This window comes from Somniosus microcephalus, chromosome 27, assembly GCF_052327205.1.
Source record: "Somniosus microcephalus isolate GS21.2 chromosome 27, FLI_Smic_1.0, whole genome shotgun sequence".
Lineage (NCBI taxonomy): Eukaryota > Metazoa > Chordata > Chondrichthyes > Squaliformes > Somniosidae > Somniosus > Somniosus microcephalus.
The window spans coordinates 14,067,968-14,082,199 of NC_141013.1; the positions used below are offsets into that span (position 1 = coordinate 14,067,968).

Below are 14,232 nucleotides of genomic sequence, written 5' to 3' on the forward strand. Positions count from 1 at the left end.
ACCACCAGCCGTTGGTATCCATTTTTAACCCTATGAAGGGTGTTTCGGTGATGACAGCACAGAGGCTCCAGAGATGGTCCCTTTTCCTAGGGGCACATCAATATCAGATAGAATTCAAAGGTACAAAGCAGCATGGTAATGCTGATGGGCTGTCGCGCCTGCCACTACCTACTGAGGAGGAGGCACCGACGGTTGACCCGGTGGAGTTATTTCACTCGACCATCATCGAATGTTTACCTGTCACCAATGCAAATATTGAAAGGGAGACTAGGAATGACCCGACACTGTCCCGGGTCTACGAATTGACAGTAAAGGGATGGCCAGCCCATGGTGATCCACTGTTACCGGCATTCTCAGCAAGACGAGAACAGCTGTCCATCTGTCAGGGAACATTGATGTATGGAACAAGGGTGATTATCCCTCCTAAGTTAAGAGAGAGAGTTCTAAAAGAACTACATGAAGGTCATCTGGGGGGAGTCAAGGTGAAAAGCCTTGCTAGGGCTTATGTGTGGTGGCCGGGTATCGACCAACAGATAGAGGATCTGACGAAAAGCTGCTCAGGGTGCCAAAAAGTCCAAAATGCACCTCCAATTGCACCGCTGCATCCATGGGAATGGCCTTCAACCCCATGGCAACGTGTACATATTGACTTTGCTGGTCCGTTCATGGATTCCATGTTTTTAATTGCGGTGGACGCACATTCTAAATGGCCAGAAGTGATTAAAATGACTACCACTACCTCGGAGAAGACGATCGCGGTGCTAAGAACGATATTTGCAAGAAATGGATTGCCAGAGCAAATATGTTCAGACAACGGACCACAGTTCGTGTCAGAGGAATTCCAGAAATTCCTGAAGAAGAATGGGGTGAAACATTATACCTCTGCCCCATATCATCCAGCTACGAATGGGCTGGCCGAGAGGTTTGTACAGACGTTCAAAAAGGCAATAAAGGCCATGAGCGAAGATCAGATTCCACTGCAACACAAGGTGGACAATTTCCTACTGGCATATCGAAACGCCACCCATGCAACAACAAACCAAAGTCCTGCCATGATGTTCTATAACAGGAGGTTGTGGTCCAGGTTGGACTTGTTAAAACCAAATGTGCGGAGGGAAGTCGAAAACAAACAGTTCCAGCATATCAATAACAAGCCCACTCGGAGTTTTGAAATAGGACAACCGGTGTTAGCCAGGGACTATAAAAACGAGAAATGGCAATCTGGAACAATTCGGGCCAGACAAGGACCCCTGATGTACACGGTAGATGTTGGTGAAAATGTAATGCGACGTCATGCTGACCAACTGGTGGGATCGAGAACAAGGGTCGAGCCCATGGTTACGACAGAGACAACCGTGGAGGAAGTTAGTGAACCTGAAGCATCTACCTCAGAAGTGAATATACCTGATGATGATGTCCTATCCATAGGGGATCAACTAGATGAGTCACCCCAGCAACGAGAACCAGAGACCCCTGAAAGGCGTTATCCGTCTCGGATCAGGAGGCCTCCTCAGAGACTGAATCTGTGAACTGTTTTTACATGAAGTTGTGTATATATGTTATTATGTTATGTTTAATGGGGAATATATACTGTTAAGCTAAAAAGGGAGGATTGTGGTGTGTGTAACCGTTCCACCTTTAAGAGAACTATTTTAAGAGATGCACTACTTTATCTTGGCTGCTGTATACTGTAATACCGGTGGTGACCACACCGGTATATAAGTGCTGTGTAATGATTTATTGGGCAGTTCAGCCTGACCTCCGACTAGTAAAGACCTGTTGAATTTACTCTTGTGGTCTGTGTGCAGTGATCCTTATTAACAATAACTAGAACACACAGACTTAACACCTTTCATGACCACCAGACGTCCCAAAGCGCTTTACAGCCAATTAAGCACTTTTGGAGTGTAGTCACTGATGTAAAGTAGGAAACGCAGCAGCCAATTTGTGCACAGCAAGCTCCCACAAACAGCAATGTGATAATGACCAGATCATCTGTTTTTGTTATGTTGATTGAGGGATAAATACTGGCCCCAGGACACTGGGGATAACTCCCCCTGCTCTTCGTCAAAATAGTGCCATGGGATCTTTTACGTCCACCTGAGAGAGCAGACGGAGCCTCGGCTTAACATCCCATCCGAAAGACGGCACACTCTGACAGTGCAGCACTCCCTCAGCACAGCATTGGAGTGTCAGCCTATCTTTATGTGCTCAAGTCCCTGGAGTGGGATTTGAACCCACAACCTTCTGACTCAGAGGCGAGGGTGCTACCCACTGAGCCACAGCTGACACAATGGAAATATTTATATCGATTCCAAATTTTCAGCTGCATCTGAGGAATAATAATCACAGGCATTTCCCGGGACACAAAGAACAGAGCTATGCTGGGCCTTGTGAGATAAAATGCCCCAAAGGAGCCGAGAATCGGGTGGGGTGTAAATTGGGCACTCGGCCTGAACACACATCGTTTTTGCCGGGGGCGTTAGGTTAAAATCGGGGCCAGAATGGAAGAAAGGATTTGTAGAAATAACAACAGAAAATGCTGGAAAAACTCAGCAGGCCAGGCAACATCCGCGGAGGGAAAACAGAGTCAATGTTTCGGGTAAACCCTTTGTCAAGACTGAAGAAGCACAGGAAATGAAATAGATTAAAAGGCCAGTATGGAGGCTGGGAGAGAACAAAAGAGAATTTGTAGATAGCAAAATACTGCGGATGCTGGAAATCCGAAATAACAACAGAAAATGCTGGAAAAACTCAGCAGGCCAGGCAACATCCGTGGAGAGAAAATAGAGTCAACGTTGCGAGTCAAACTCTTTGTCAAGAATTTGTAGATATTGGATTCAGTTGACAGGGACAAGTTCAATGGTGTTAGATGTGGGGGAGCTGGGCTTTAAGTTCGAGTTACTTAACAGCATCATACACTTATCACCTGAGTGAGAAAAAAATGGTATCCTGCAATTGGAATTTCATTGGTGCGCAATGAGGGGTGAAGAATTTCGGATCTGTGGTGCTGAGTAAATAATTATACAAATGTCCGCCATCTATTTACGGAAGGAGAAAAAAAGAGAGAAGTTAGGTAAATAAATGAATCTCCCCTGTAATGTGTGGGTCATTGTGGAGAATCCAGCTCATTGCAGCCGTGTGCTGGCTGCATTCCAGGAGAGAACAAAAAGGGAGCGATTCAGAAACGCGGGTGAAATCGGAGTTCGGTTCTAATTCATGATTCGAGTCATCGATGGTGATTGTGCGTCATCTTGTTTATAAACTCTGGGTCGGGTGGGGGAGGTTTCCCATGGGCTGGCGGGGGAAGAGATTCTAACGCAGCAGCTTTCTTGTTTTGTTGGCTGCTTTGCTAATGAGTGATGATGAGACCTTCCGAAGTAACTAACGTTTATTGCAAAAATCGAAGACGGCAAAACAATGAAGCAGAAAAAAAAAAGCGCTTTCAAATCGTCAGGCACTGGATGGCAGCGGCCATTTCTAGGAGGCCTATTGAGGCTCTCGATTCCCACCCACCCACCCCGACCCGACATTGGCTGTGCCTACGTGACTGGTCTACACCATAAATAACCGGGCTATTATTCTGGGCACCAACTTGCAGCGATTTCAGACGCTGTCTCCTTCCCCACATTGTACTTAGTCAATTTTTTACATTCAGCACAAACCAGAAGCCGCGGTACTGCTCAAGCAGAGTTTGAAGAGCATCCTGCACTTAAAGAGACATATTCTTTTAGAACTTGTTAACTGGATTGTCCTGGCATGTAAAATATCACCTGTCTTCTTTCATTTATTAAACGTTCCCCAGTAAGCAGCAACGGAGCCCAGGCATCCTTGGTTAACTTAGCAACATTCTAAACGCAAGTATAAAACCACATTTGTGATTCCATTACAAATAGTCCGTAGAGGAAGGTTTGTCTTAAAGGGGCACAGCCTTCTTGCAAAAGAAAAAGTATCAGACAACAAAAGGAAGATTTACAATGGAGGACGTGATGTAAATTGTGTTGAAATTCAGCACTTGTGCAAGACATTCCACACCAGTGAAAATGAAAAGCACCGGTTTAAGACAAGGTCAAAAAATAGCAGCACACCACTGACATCTCAAACAATCAGGATAACAGTGTGGGAACAGGTCCCCCAGGCACAGCGCTCACTGCAGTCTCGGATCGCTCTTACTGCGTTTAAAGTTAAGACTCATCGCACTGTCTCCTACTCTCGCTCGTTCTTTCCCAGGGCCTCAAGACTGTGGAATTTCTCCCTTCCCTGTCCTCCCTTCCCCCTGTAATCTGCAAGCTTTTAAAACACCAGTGTAGCCTCAACTAATCGCTACTTCCTGATTTACCTCACCTTTCCGTCTACTCTTCTCAACCGCCGTGGCGTCCTGCGCTGTGAGGCTTTCCGCTTCACCTGGGGAAAACGACCATCGAAACCCAGCAAATCGTTTCAAATAAACCTTTACGTTTTAAAATTAATTAAGGGAACGTGGGGCTGGTCATCCTCTTTTCAGGTTTCCTACATAATCCATGCTAGACAGAGACAACTGCTGCAGAGTGTGACTACACAACAACAATGACCTCAAGTCGAAAGAGATTTCCTTTGAGACATCCTGAACAAGGTGCTTTATAAATGCAAGTTCATTCCTTCCGTCTTACCCCCCGCACAATATTAATACGTTTATTTTTCAGGTACATTGAAATAAAAATGAAGTTGGAAATGCTGTCCATACCGGCCACCCTCCAGTACCTCCTCTAAGTGGGCATTCTTCATGGGCAAGCCTACACAGTGTGTTGGCAGGTGATTCAACCATCACGGCGCATCAGTTGAACCACTCCTGTCCTCATCTGGCACACAGACTGACACAGACACACACAGATGCACACACACACAGACACAGACACACACACATAGACATACACACACAGACACAGACACACACACAGACACACACACACAGACACGCAGATACAGATACAGACACAGACAGGCACACACAGACACACACACACATAGATACAGACACACACAGACACAGACAGACACACACAGACACAGACACACGCAGATGCACACACACGCAGACACACACACAGACATACACACACAGACGCGCAGACACAGACACACACACACAGACATACACACACACACACACACAGACGCGCACACACAAACACAGACACACACACTCAAACGATCCAGCAGAAGCCACTGAGGAGCAGGAAGCCTGGCTGATTTTACCCTTCTCTAGTCCTGGGCACTGAGGCCAATTCTAGCATCCCGACCACCATCTGAAATGAGCTAACACAGCTCAGGTCAGGGATCAAACCAGAGACCTTTTGGTGTGCTGGTGTCTAATGCACCAGGATGAGTTTGAGATTGCTCTGAACAGACTGTAAGTAGTGGGGAGTGAGCTGTTAGAAGTAATATTTGAAATGAACAAGGATTAATATTTGCAGAGTGAGATAGATATGATTCTTATGTGGGCATTGAGGGATGAAATGGAGAACGGAAGGTTTCAGACACTCGTGTCCTTATTCTATCCTCAGGAGACCAGATATTTGTAAAAAAAAATGATGGGGAGCATCTGAGCTTTTAATAATCATTTTTTTTTAAATTACAACAATGGTAGTTGGTCAATCATCGGCCTGTGCTGTGTGAGCTGACCTCAGCCTGGACAGGACTTGGGGAGTTACAATTTGCCTCAGCACCCCTGGACAAGGGAGGGGGAGAATACAAAAATTCAGCCAGGTTTCCAGCTCGTGAGTGCTTTTCACTGAATCAGGCTGGAAAATGCAGGTGTGGGGCTGTCAGGGGAGGTCAGGACCGGACTCAACTGTGACGCCTGCCCGGGTTGAAGAGCCTGCCAACAGTCAATGTTGAGCTTCATACGTGGAGAACAGCCACTTGGGTGACTCCTACTGGAGTTCTAAATGGGGGCAAGAGACAATGGGTGCATTTCTTAGCGAGAGAGAGGCGAGATTGAAGGATATGGTAAGAAGGTGGGTAGGTGGGGTTGATCTCTGATAAAGAGACGGGTTGTCAAGGCTTTTTAATGTCCCTAAAACATTTTGTTAGTACCATACCCCAGAGTGAGCCATCACCTGCAGAACAGGAAGGGGGGGGGGGGAAATGCAAGTGAGGAAAAAAAGAAAATGTTATTGAAATACTTCCCATCAGCTGGTTAAATAGAGGATCTGGAAGAAAAGGGGGGTCGTACAATGGAAGCAATAAACCCAATCAGATCTGTAGAGAAAGCAAAGTGCCCTTTTTTGTCTTTAAAAGCTGCTTTTAGACAATAGCTTTAACGCAGTCGATATAAAAACAGTATTCATGCAGTCTCTCACAGTAAAGTACTCCAGCACATCTCAACAGCCTTGGAATTCGATTAGTAATAAAAAAAATCAAACACTATTTAATTAGAAGGCAGTTTATTTAAATCAGCCTCGGAAGCGGGTGTATCTGTGAATGTGATGGGTGAGGAGAAGAGGGAACGGGGGTTTCAAAGGACCCTGACAAGAGCCGTTTGTTGTGCTTTCTCTGTTTTCCTCGGCGCAAACGTTTAGTGAGGCTCCAGTGAATTTCATTAACAGTACATTAATTGCGGAGTTGGAGAGGTTGCCGAGAATGGAGTGATTGTTTCTGACAGCCTGGATACTGACATATGCACTTGGTATGTCCTGACTCCCAACGTCACCTCATCATTAAGATTATCTGATGCTTCCCGCCCGACTCCACTGTGACTCTGAATCGCAGAGGGGGAGAAAAAAAACCTTTTTTTCCAAAAGAAAATCCTATTTTTTTTCTCCCCCTGAAGTGATTTTTATGTCGCTCAGTCAACGCTCTGCAACCACTGCTGGGAGAGATCGTACATCATTAAAATGTGAAGGGATAAAAAAAATGCATTGCCACCGCCCTCCTATTTTTTGTAACTCATTCACTGCCACGTTCTCTTTCACCCCCCACCATTGTCTCCCCTCCTCCCTTGTACGGTTCTGTAGGTGCTGGTTGTCCTCAGGTACTGCGCGACCAAATGGCCATTCTTCATTCACCAGCCCAGACAGCGAGAGTCAGCGGGATGTTCGGCCAAGGAAGGCATCACAGCCAAGTCTGCTCCTCTCCTCATCCCAAGATCCACCCGGGAGTGACTAGATAGCAATCAGGCCTGGAAACCTTGGCTGGCCTTTGCCCCTCCCTTAGCCCCAGGTACACTTGGGACAATTGTAGAGAAAGAAAGAGAGAAGTAGAGAAAGAGAGAAATAACGAGAGAGGAGAGGGAAAGAAAGAAAACTTGCCGTTATACAGCACCTTTCATGACCACTGGACGTCTCAAAGCGCTTTACAGCCAATGAAGTACCTTTGAAGTGGAGTCACTGTTGTAATGTGGGAAACATGGCAGCCAATTTGCGCACAGCAAGGTCCCACAAACAGCAATGTGCTAATGACCAGATAATCTGTTTTTGTTATGTTGGTTGAAGGATAAATATTGGCCAGGACACCGGGGATAACTCCCCTGCTCTTCTTTGAAATAGTGCCATGGGATCTTTTACGTCCGCCTGAGAGAGCAGACGGGACCTCGGTTTAACATCTCATCCGAAAGACGGCACCTCCGACAGTGCAGCACTCCCTCAGCACTGCACTGGAGTGTCAGCCTAGCTTTAGTCCCTGGAGTGGGAACTTGAACCCACAACCTTCTGACTCAGGGGCGAGTGTGCTACCCACTGAGCCACAACTAACACTGGAGAGAGAGAGAGAGAGAGGAGAGAGAACGAGAGAAAAATAGAGAAAGAGAGAAAGAAAGATAGAAAGAACTTGCATTTATATAGCGCCTTTCACCATCTCAGGCTGTTGTAAAGTGCTTTACAGCCAATGAAGTACTTTTGAAGTATAGTCACTGTTGTAATTGAGCCCTGACAGGCCCCATATCATCCTGTCAGCGAGATTTCTTTTGCTTTCTCAGAAGCCGCAAAGAGCCTCTCATTGGGAAAGGCCCCGATCCATTATATTCCAGCAATCCAAATTTCCACAAGCTTAAGCATGAAGAACTTGGACTGGACTCAATCTGAAGGAGCAGGTCAAATTCAGCTCGGCCCATCTCTTTTTGCTGGTGGCACATTCAATGTTCATGCTGCTCCCCCCACCCAATGTGAAAGAGGAATGTTTGACATTCAGTTTAATGAGTGAAATGCACTAAACGTGCTTCAGTCATTGTAAAAAGGTGGAGAGAAAAACCTGTTCAGTGGGTGCAGTTCATTCTCTCCATTATACCTGTGCCCACCACCTAGTTAGATATTAATCCTTAAAACAAAATTTGAGCTTTGCCCATTGAGCAGCCTATATAATTATAAAACAAAGCACGCCGAGCCCTTGAACTGAATACTAAAGGTGGGTTCAATGTAGAACCAAGAATTATTTCTTCTAACGCCTCCATAGAGCTCTGAGGGCTTTATAATGATGTACTGTGCTACTTTCAACCCTCTGACCGGTAGTTTCAAAACATAACACATAGACGTGGGTTCATGTCCAGATTGATGGGAGGAAACAGCTCCTCTCTCTCTATATTGGCTGCAAGGGTCTGGACAGTTTGGATCCACTGAGTGCTCCTTATTCATCACTAATTGGCAGTCTCACTTAGAGAGGCCACAGAATGGCTGGGTGGGAAATGGAAAAATGTCACTCTCCTGAAGAGGGGCATTCTGAGGTTGGCGCTGAGCTACATTGTTGGGGCGAAGTAACAAGAGCTTTACTCTACGTCTAACCCATGCTATATTTGACCTGGGATTGCTTGATAGGACAGTGTAGAGGGGGCTTTATTCTATATCTAATCTATGTTGTACTTGACCTGTGCATGCTTGATGGGAAAGTGTAGAGGGAGCTTTATTCTATATCTAATCCATGCTGTACTTGACCTGTGGGTACTTGATGGAACAGTATGAAGGGTGCTTTATTTTGTCGCTAACTTGTTCTTTGTAGTTTGATGCTGACACTGGGTTCCCTAATGGAAAGTGCAGCATCCCTCAGAACCAAAAAAAAAGGTTTAAGCAAAAAACACAGCAGCGAGAGAGAGAGATTCAGAGCTGTTAAACATTCACGTCCTCTCATAATCTTTTGTATGCGTGAATGGTGCCAGGCCGGGTGTTAGAACTTGCTGCTATAACGACAGTAGACAGTACCAGCTGTGACTGGTCTGATTGTTCCAGCAACCCCCCGCTGGAAAAAGTGCACGAGTGGCTGTTGATCAGGCTACCCAACGTTCATGTGGGGAGGAGGGGCTCTAACCGGGCGAGTGGGCAGTTAAAATGGCCCGTGTTACCCGCTGGAAAACTGCCTGGCTCCCGTCATCTCCGATTTCTACCTGCTCTTCTGAGCAGGCAGCAAAGGCGCCCGCCTGAAGCCGGTGGGGGGGGGTCCTTCTTTAAATATGCTAATTGAGGTCTGACCACGTCAAGTGGGCCCGGAGGCCATTTTAACTCCGGCCTGAGCGAGGAAGCCGCTCTCCCGCCAGGCTGAAGCAAGTCAGAAGAGGATCAGGACGTGCAGAGGGCCTAGAAGGTAAGTTTAAAAAAAAAATTATTTTGTGGAGCCGGGAGGAACAGGAATGCTCCTCTGGGCCGACAAGGAATATTTACCCCACCCCCTGTGGTTAAAAATGCCGTGGACTCGTGCTATTGTGGGCAGGCGGAAAACGTGACCAACTCCTGCGGTTTCCCACTGGGAGTTAAAATCGACCCCATAGGCCAGGTTCAAAGAACGGCCAGGTGAGTGTGAAGTACCAGAGGACTGCTGACGCCTGTCGAGCGGTATCCCAGCAACGGCTGGTCCCTTTGGCGGGGGTGGGAGGTGGAGGGGAAGGAAGTGAAATAGGTAAATAAAGGTCAGACTGACTCCAGGGTACAGCCTTCCACAGTCTGTCATACCAAAAATATCTTTCATTAAAAAATAATCTTTACGCACGCTTGTGGACGGGATAATGAATAACGAGGTCATTGAAAATACACTGAGCAGGGAAAACGTCTCCTAAAAGGACAGCAATTGGACAAAGTTACCGAAATGAAAAATATTAGGCTCCATTTCTAAGAGTTGGATCTCTCTCCCTCTGTCTTTCCCTCCATCGTCTCCCCCTACCCCGCCCAAAACCACCCCAGGAAACATTTTGTTTTAAATCTGAGCAGCTGATGAAAGAGTTAAGGCAGAAGGAGGAACTAATCATTGCAGCTAATTAACACAGCCTCATTAAAAGCAACCAGCGCCTGAATAACGAGTGCGCACCCCTCCCCGTATGAAGCTGGATCTTTCCCCCCCAACCACCCCCCCCACAAACCGATCGTCTATTAACATCTGCGTGTTATTCAGCTCCTCTCCTCGCTGACTTACCTCCAAACCCTCCCGCCCCACACATAAACAGGTTGCTGCTGAGTAGAAGGGGCAGCAATCAAGGGTCCTTCTGCAATATGACAGCCCTGGCACAGCCAATGGGAGTTTTCCTCGCATCTGCTTTGCCATTGCTAATGAGTGAACGAGCGGAAATTCTGTGCTGCAGGGGTGGTGGCTTCAATCCCCTGGGGCTGGGGGGGGGGGTGGGGGGTGGCGGTGGTTAGCCTTTATTTGTTAGACTTTGATGCATAAATTATTCGATGTGTGCAGGACTCACGTTTTAATTCTGGGCTGCTGCCTCGGCCTGCCTCCCTCTGGTACCCACGATGCCAATCTCAGGGTCTCTGGTTGGCAAGGAAAAAAAATTAATAAATGGCGTTCAGTGAAGTGAAAGATTACACTTTCATGCATAAAAATTATTTAAAGACAATGCCCCTTATTGTCAATCTATGCAAATAAACTGAATTCACATTGGTGATCAATTCTGCTGATATTTATAAGGTGTTTCCTTTTTACATTTAATTATTATTTCTAAATATAGATATGGTGCCAGATTTTACAGTATTTTAATATTCAGAACACAGTGGGTGTATTTTAGAATGCGATGGGCACTCTAATTGACCCTGAGCTTAGTACATTAAAATGAGGGGCGTGTCAAGGGGGGGGGGATTTTTTTCTGGTTTATTTATTGATGGGGCTGTGTAAAACACTCGCATTAAGGGTGTCGGGATCAGAGACCATCATAGCGAGAGGCTACATTTAAATAACTCCTTTTACATACATCCTTTTGGATCTCCTCCTCTCTCATCCCCCGAACGCATGTCCAACTGCTTGAGATATATTTTCAGGAGCGAGCCTTTAATATATATATATAAATATATATATATATATAAGATTTTTTGTGTTCCAGTTTGCCACCCCCGCCCATTCCCCCTTCTCTCCTGAAGGTGCTGATTCCCTGCTGAGGTACAGCTCCGCGGATTCTGACTGCCTACCAGTACCTTGCCCAGGTGGCCATTCATTATGTGTGTGTTGCCATACTATTTGACCATGAGGGGCATCGAGGATGATCCCAATTCTGTCCATGCACGCACACTTTCTAGCAGGGGTCATTGGATAGCAATCAGGATTGGGAACTTTAGCTGGTTTTTCCACTCAGTAGCTCTAAGCTAAAGCGCTCAGCTTTTTCCCCTCAACAACAACAACAATTTGCATTTATATAGTGCTTTTAACGGAGTAAAACCTCCCAAGGTGCTTCACAGGAGCGATTATCAAACAAAATTGGACACGGAGCCACATAAGGTGATATTACTACAGATGAACAAAAGTTTAGTTAAAGAGATAGGTTTTAAAGTGTTAGAGGTCGTGGGTATTGGAGGTGCTGTCGAGGAACCCTTGGCAAGTTGCTGCAGTACATCTTGTAGATGGTACACACTGCAGCCACAGTGTGCCGGTGGTGGAGGGAGTGAATGTTTAAGGTGGTGGGTGCCAATCAAGCGGGCTGCTTTGTCCTGGATGGTGTCGAGCTTCTTGAGTGTTGTTGCCCCTGTACACATCCGGGCAAGTGGAAAGTATTCCATCACACTCCTGACTCGTGGCTTGTAGATGATGGAAAGGCTTTGGGGAGTCGGGAGGTGAGACACTCACCACAGAATACTCAGCCTCTGACCTGCTCTTGTAGCCACAGTATTTATGTGGCTGGTCCAGTTAAGTTTCTTGTCAATGGTGACCCCCCAGGATGTTGATGGCGGGGGATTCAGCGATGGTAATGCCATTGAGAGATGGGGCAATGTGTCTTGTTTTCAACACAGTGAGGAGGAATATTGTGTAGCATGGGAGATTTGGAGCTTAGTTAAAAACTGAAAATAAATAACCTTAATTTCTCACTAATTATTGCCAAGTCTTATTGGAGCAGTCGATGTTGGCTGGGGCACTAACCTATCATTTTAAAAAGCAGTTCTAAAACAGAGTAGGTTTGTAAAGGTGAATGTATAGAAGCAAACTGAGGATTTAAATTCTGGAGGGGGTCCCCCCTATATTTTGGGGCTGAGGTTTGATATAATCCCATATTGTAGCCCCAATCATCTGACCCATGCTCCCTGCAGATACAAGGACCCCACTGGGAGCACAGGATCATGGAATTACACCTTATCTGAGATTTCAAATGCCCAGGATTCAGGGTGAGGGAAGCTAAGGTCCCCACTAGTAATCAAGGAAGCTACAAACACAGGATGTGTGAATTAAAGCCAGAAGATGTTGGAAATGCACAGCAAGTCAGTTAGCAACTGAAAGGGAAAGCTTAGTTGACTTTCAGGTGTTTTGATGAAACATTAACCTGTCTTTTCTCTTTTAGATATTGAATGATCTGCAGGGTCTTTCCAATATTTCCTGTTTTTAACACAATGGAACAGTCGAACTGCCTACTAAAGAGGTCACTCAATAACAACATGCCTTTTCCATTAGACATAACCAGATCCACTGAAAATAGTGGAAGTTGTGGCAGGAAATGAGGGGATTTCCTTTCATTGCTTGCAGAGAAATTGCAGTCTATATCAATATGGACTGAGACTCTCTGCAGCTAATTCTGATGGTCAAGTTGAACGCTTACGGCTTGTAGGGTAGCTCAATAACGAGACACCAATATCACAATCAAACCTCAGCCAATGAGGCACAATCACACATGGGACAAAATGGTCTATACCCCACACACCTGAGTGTGATGGGTTGCCCCACGCCTGCTCCCCTCCCCCCCCCCCACCACCTGAAATGGGTTGCTCCCCCCCTTATTTACATCGGCTTCTGTCCCACCCAGTCTCAGTCGAGAATAGCACATTGCTTTTGTAATTCTTTTCTATTCAAAACATCTCAAAATGACCGTTGTGCATGAACATACAAAAAAGGACAAGAAAAGGCCATCTGCTCTAACCGTGCTCACCTTATTCAGAAGTGCAATTCCGTGCACCACCCTCCCCAGTCACTAGTCATGGTAACTCCTGCAGGAGACAGAAAAGCCGAGGCCAATTTCAGGAAAAACGCTGTGAAATTCCTCCCTAAGGAATCAAACAACCATCATTAGATGTACTTAACTACTGCTGCTCCTTCCCCCCCAGTATGTCCCAATGTTCTTAGGAATATAGGATTGTACAGGGTTGTTGCATTTTGATTCATTCGGCCAATCTCTAAGGTCACATACTCACACTCTACTTTATTCCTCATCATTCCCTAAAGCCACTATGTACAGCTAGCAAAGCAGCATAACATTTCTCATAACATTCATACCTCATACTGCTTCACCTTTAAGCTTCAAGTCTCTGGAAGTTACTAAAATAATTATCAAATTTCACAGTTTCCATAATTGTGCAGCTGCATAAAGGTCACTGCAAGAATCAAGGAAGCTATATTGGAATTGGCACATGTAACGATGTTAGCACAATTATACAATGCATAGAACAGAGACTGTGGCATTCTGAGATTGTTATATTCTGTCTCATTGCTGAATTGGTCATCAACATGCTTTAAGCACCGATGGTTAGGACCTGTTCAGAGAGACATGGGCCCTGAATTTATACCAACATAAGAAAGGCTTAGCCTGTAAATGGATTAACATTGCCACTAAATAGATGAATATGCTGTAGGCTAGCGTCCCACAATGTAATTTCAGCACTACAATTTGGAATTTGTTTGTATTTGTAGAAATAGATATTGAGTTAAAAAGAACCCTCTGAGAGCTGTGAATCAGAGACATGACTGGACAGGACAGGGGTTGCTAAAGTGGTCACATGATGGCAGGGACTGACTGCAAATGTTGAGAGATGAACCTCACAATTTTCCTCTGAACGAAGACAGCAACAGATATTTGTGGGC

At 45.7% G+C, this 14,232-nt stretch overlaps 1 long non-coding RNA gene across 9 annotated transcripts in view; it reads right to left on the reverse strand.

Moving 5' to 3' along the window:
* Positions 1–14,232, reverse strand: part of LOC147099990 (uncharacterized) — a 191,672-nt gene that overhangs the window by 11,921 nt on the left and 165,519 nt on the right. For 5 of the 9 annotated variants that reach the window (XR_015073795.1, XR_015073792.1, XR_015073793.1 and 2 more), the window contains 2 exons: positions 13,304–13,418; positions 10,646–10,712 (listed from right to left, as the gene is read on the reverse strand). This is a non-coding gene — a long non-coding RNA (uncharacterized LOC147099990). The remainder of the gene's footprint in view (positions 1–10,645; positions 10,713–13,303; positions 13,419–14,232) is intronic. The other 4 variants (XR_015073797.1, XR_015073798.1, XR_015073799.1 and 1 more) reach the window with 2 other exon arrangements.